The following is a 5,539-nucleotide window of genomic DNA, read 5'->3' on the forward strand; positions in this document are numbered from 1 at the left end:
GGAGTGAAAGAAGAAAGAGAGAAGGAGGTGTCGTAGTGTAGGTCTCCGGAATAATTTCGACCACCTGGGGATCTTTAACGTGCTCTGACATCGCACAGCACACGGGCGCCTCTTCCTTTTCGAATCAATCGAAACGCGGCCGCCGCGGTCGAGTTCGAACCCGGGTACTCCGGCTCGGTAGACGAGCGTCTTACCACTGAGCCACCGCGGCGGGTGCTAGAATTTGGCCTTCCTCGAAATTCGGCCGCCGCGGCCGGGATCAAACCCGCGACATCCGGGTCAGCAGCCGAGGTTGTGGTGGTGAAAAATAGTTATCGTGTATTAAATCTTTTACAGAGAGGTGATTGGGGTAGGCCCTATTGGCCCTTTCCCGTCACAATACTAGGTGAAGCCCTATTCCGGGGCTCCATTGGCAAGCAACACCGCCCGCGTCCGGTGAACCAAGGCCTTTTGGGTCTTTAGGTCTAGACAGCCGAGCAGGGCCGCCTCCCAGTCCTCTCTGGTGGGGTTGGGGGGGGGGGAATAGATTGGTTTGATTGACACGCCCAAATCATGTGGAAGGTGTCAGCCACCTCCCCACACAACTGGTACGCGCCTTCAAAGGATGTGTTGAAATGTTTAAGCACCGCCGGGCACAGTACAGTATTAGTGAAAATTTTGATGAGGAGGCGCTCGTCACCGCGATCAAGTCCCTTACAAGGGGCCGGGTAGCGCCGGTGCTCCTCCTTGTAGTAATCGGTGATGTGTTTGAAAGCATGTGCCAGATTGTCTGATTGGGAGTAGGCTTCCAAGGACAGGGGCAGAGCCCGGGGAGAGGGTGCGCGGGCGGCCTGATCGGCCGGATCGTTTGCTTGGAGCCCCAGGTGTCCATGGGCCCAAATCAGGTTACGTTGAGTTGGATCTTCGCATCGGCAGCTATATTCCAGTATGCGCCAGGCAAGCGGGGGAGCCCAGCCCAAATCATAGTTCCGACAGGCCCCTCGCGAGTCGGTGATGATGTGTTTCGACTTGGGATTAGTGAGAGCCAGAGCAATGGCAACCTCCTCCACGTGTGTTGGCGCTGTAGGCTTTGAAAGTGAGCCCGTTAACTGTGTTTGGGTTGTGTACGACTGCGGACGTGTACCCCCCCCCCCCCCCCCCCGTGGTGTGGGCCGGCAACGTCCCCGTAATACACATGTTGTTGGTTACCCCAGTATCCCGCCAACGCTTCCGCGCGCGCCTGGCGACGACCGCTATGGTCTTCTCTAGACACGTTGCGGGGACGGGGTCGGACCCGGAGGGCGCGTCTCCAGGGTTCTGGCACTCTCTCCCTTTCCTCAATATGGTAGTCATGTTTTATTTGTAGCCGGTCCAAGAGGCTGCAACCGGACGTGGTCTATGCAAGACGCGTGTATTGGTTGCCTTAGTGGGCTTCTCAAAGCTCCCGGAATGTGTTTACCACGCCCAAGGCCAGAAGTCGCTGGTTGGACGTGGCGACCGGGAGGTCGAGAGCCCGCTTGATGACTTTCCGGTGGATGACCTCCAGTTGGTCATCATCGTGTTTGCGCAGGTGCAAGGAGGGAGTTGAGCAGAGGATTCTACTCTTTACGAAAGCATGGGCAAGCCGCAGTGCATACTTGCTTCGTAATCCGCCCCGCTTGTTGGAGACCCGGCGGACCATGCGGTCCACCTGGTCTACCACCGTGCGAAGTTTGACCAGGATAGTGTCGACCCTGCGTTGATGGTGTATGAAGAGGCCAAGGACGCGGATCTCGTAGGACTGCCGGATCGGTCCCGAGGGGAGACTGATGCGAAGCGGTGTTGTGTCCCGAGGGGAGGGACGTATGTGCACAAATTCTGATTTAGATGGGGCGCACTGGAGTCCGCAGTAGGACGCGTAGTCGTCGACTAGGGTTGCCGCTGCTTGCAGGCAGGATTCCATGTGGCCCAGGTTACCTTGCGTGGCCCAGATTGTAATGTCATCCGCATAAAGAGCGTGATGTATCCCGGGCAAAGAAGACAATTTGGAGGGAAGATGAAGCATTGCCAAATTGAAGAGCAGGGGAGACAGGACCTCGCCTTGAGGTGTTCCCCTCGAGCCGATAGTGTATGGCCCATGTTCCGCATCTTGTATGCGTATGTAGGCTTGACGGTCTGTAAGAAATTGTCTTATGTAGTGGAATGTTTTGTGGCCACATTTGGTGTTATTGAGATTGTCCAGGATTACTTCGTGTTTGACGTTGTCGAATGCGCCTTTAAGAACCAAGGTCAGGACCATCTTGTCGTTGTGGGGAAATTCGACAGAATCTAAGATGTCGTGGTGGAGCTGCAAAAGTATATCCTGTGCTGACTTGTGAGGGTGAAAACCGAGCATGGTGTTCGCGAAAGTGTGCTGTGTTTCGAGAAACTCGGAGAGTCTGTCACGCACCATCGTCTCCATCACCTTCCCGACAGAAGACGTGAGGGAGATGGGGCGAAGGTTCTCCACATCAATGGGTTTGCCAGCCTCCGGAGTGAAGGTCGTGAGAGCCGATTTCCTATCGAGAGGGAGATGAGTCTCTCCGTCCCAAATGCTATTGATGTATTTGAGGAGCGCGGCGTAGGCTCGGTCGGGAAGGTTGGCCAAGAGCTTGACCGTAATGTTGTCGCGCCTCGGTGCAGTGCCCCGCTTCATTTTGCGTAAGGCCGCCCGGAGGTGGTGGAGCTGGAATGGCGCGTCCAGCTCCGTGTTCTCTTCGCCTGCATACGAGGATGCCGCCTGCCGTGGGTCCTTAGTGGTGCGCAGGTATCGATCCCTGAGCGTGTGCGCTAGCTGTGTTGTCATTCCTGTAAAGTTGTGCAAGGCCCTATGTAATTGGCGTTGAGTTTCCGTGCGTGTTTGTATTGGATCGATGAGAGCGCGGAACAGGCGCCACGTGTTGCGGCCAGACATCTGGCGCGCAGCCGCGTTGCACCGGTCCACCCATTTAGTGTCGGCTAGCTGAGCTGTATCTGCTTTTCGTGTTGTGTGAGTGTAGACGTAAGCGATTTGTTCCAGGTGTCGTATCCCGACTGGAGGGGGTCTACGATAGGTAGAGAGGTGGGGAAAGTCGTCCAGTCAGGGACACGAGCTTGTGTTAGTGGGCGTTTCCTGGGACGCGTGTAAATGACTGTGTTGATTATACAGTGATCACTACCCAGAGTGTCCTCTGTATTCAGCCAGTCGGCATAGCGTATGTTGCATGTAAATGTGAGGTCCGGGCAAGTATCTCGTTGAATCGAATTGCCGACACGTGTTGGGTTGGCGGGGTTATTGTGTAGGGTGAGTCCAAGTGTGGAAAGAAGTTCCGCAAGCTTCCTCCCACGCCTGTCCTCCCGGGGGTACCCCCATAGCCTTCTCGGGGCGTTGAAGTCGCCGACGATTTGCAGGGGATCCCTACCCGCCACCTGCATAGCTTGGGTGAAAATTTCATTGAACGTGACGTTCTTAAGTTTCCCTGGGCAGTAAATGTTCAGAATGTGTACAGGTGGGTCAGACCGCTTTAGGGGCAGCACTGACACCATCGTGTAGGGGAAAGGCGATGCTGTGGGAAGCGTGACCTTCTGCGCAGTATATCGCTTGTGAACAAGTATACATGTCTGCGGGTTGTGTTGAAGTGTTGTGTAGTTTGTGAGTTTGGCACCTGCGCCGGGTTCCTGAAGGGCAACGACGGCGACGAGCAACTCAAGATTCTCAAGATAGAGGTGGAGATGAGTCCGCTTCTTGTGGTTCTTGAGACCTCGGCTGCTCCACTGCGTTAGTGTAAGCGGCTGAGCTGTTCTTGCTCGCGACTTAGGGTTTGCGGCTATGGTCGGAGGCGGAGGGTGGGGTTATACGTTGTTAAGACTCCCCAGTGCGCTAGTGCCCGGCGCAGACGTGCAGGTGTGTTCCGAAAAGTTAAACTCATGGGGAATAGCTCTATTGAATTTTGAGGGGCGGTTAGCGTCCTTGATAGGCCCTACGCGTTTAAGGACGCGCGGATTGTCTTTTATCCATTTTTGGGTAATCTGCGTTACGCCTTGTGTCACCTATTCGATGACACTCTGCATCAGACGCGCGATGGTATTGTGGATAATTTTGGCGAGGCCAGCCAACTGTGTTTCAGTCGCGGTCACCCGGGTCCCCAGGGCCGCGGCATGACTCTCCACAGTAGTAGGAATCTACCTGTCTGTTATGTTTTCTGCCTCGCCGCTTGACGCGAGCGGAGTAGGGAATTGGGCTTTGAGCGACTTAAGCTCGCTGGCTACTTTGTCGTTTTGAGCTCGCAAGAGGGCGAGCTCGCGTTCTTGTGTCTCGGCGGTGCTGGTGGGGGAGGACGGAGAAGGGGAAGGAGAGGAAGCGACCCTCGCCCAGCTGCCTATCTTGGGTTGGTTGCAGGCGGCGCCGCCAGATAGAGCGTTGAGAGCTGCGAACTCCGCTGCTCCGGGTGGTGGCGTTACCGTTGCTGTCTTGCCAGGAGGGGGAGGGGGGGGGGGGGGGGGCATCACGCCACGGCGTGGCGTCTTGTGGTTGCTTTGCTGCCGCCCTCCCCATGTCGCGCCGGAATTGGCTCCCTTGGATGGCGTCCTGGGCCCTGGCTGCGGCAGCTTGATGAATTTGCCGGTGCATTCGCGGCAACTGGTGAGGTGCGGGCCCCAGCATATTATGTACATAGGATTGCAGTCGTGGGGGGCCATCCCCTCAGCACCAAGCCCCACGTTTTGGCCACAAAGGCCGCATCTTTCCTTGACCGGGGTGGGAAAGTTGTCCACCCGGTGCCCCAGTGTGCCGCAACGGTAGCACGCTGGCACTTTTTTGTACTCCTTGACGGGAGTCAGTTCTGCGTTATAGTGGACGTAATGCGGAACGTTGCGTCCCTAGAAAGTCAGCACAGCTACGTTTGATCGTCCCAGCTTGCGCACATGAACTAGATCACCACCGCGCCACTGCACATTACGTTTTAGGGACTCACTGGTTTCTAGGCTGTGAACAGATATCACACCGCGACACGCATTACCGGTGAGCTTGAGGTGGCCGTGAAGCGCGAGCGATCCTCAGCTGGTGTTGAGTTGGATGTCCGTGATCAGCTTTTTAACTACCTGGGGGTTCTGCGTGCCACAGACGATGATGTTTTGTTCCGAATTTGGTGAAATGGTGATGGTGTTCATGTGCTGCCTACCGATGAGCTTCGAAATGGCAGCGCCGAGCTCACCTTACTGAAAGGCTGTCTTGAGGGCGACCGCACTGAGTGGCCACAGCATGACCACGTAGTCGTCAGGGTTCATCCTGATCGTTGGCTTGGGAGTCCGCTTAGAGACTGGCGAAGAAGTAAGTATTCTGTGGAGGTTGAGAAGACGGAGCGCGAGCGACTCCCGTTTCTGAATTATTGAGAGGAGTCTTGCCGTAACCACTGAGCCACCGGGGCGAGGCCAATCAGGATATAGCTAGCAACAGCGGAGTTCTATACCATTAACGAGAGGGTGGCAGCTATCGTAGTTCGGCTTAATCAGACGTATAAGCTGAAGGTGGAGCCGCCCTACGCGCCTACTCCATCAGTGATGA

At 55.9% G+C, this 5,539-nt stretch overlaps 1 pseudogene; it reads right to left on the reverse strand.

The window, feature by feature from the left end:
• Window positions 1-356: 356 nt before the first annotated feature.
• Window positions 357-4,674, reverse strand: LOC149355453 (uncharacterized; annotated as a pseudogene).
• Window positions 4,675-5,539: the final 865 nt, after the last annotated feature.

Source organism: Amblyomma mixtum, chromosome 3 (genome assembly GCF_055824585.1).
Source record: "Amblyomma mixtum isolate Tamu chromosome 3, ASM5582458v1, whole genome shotgun sequence".
In the NCBI taxonomy this organism is placed as follows: Eukaryota; Metazoa; Arthropoda; class Arachnida; order Ixodida; family Ixodidae; genus Amblyomma; species Amblyomma mixtum.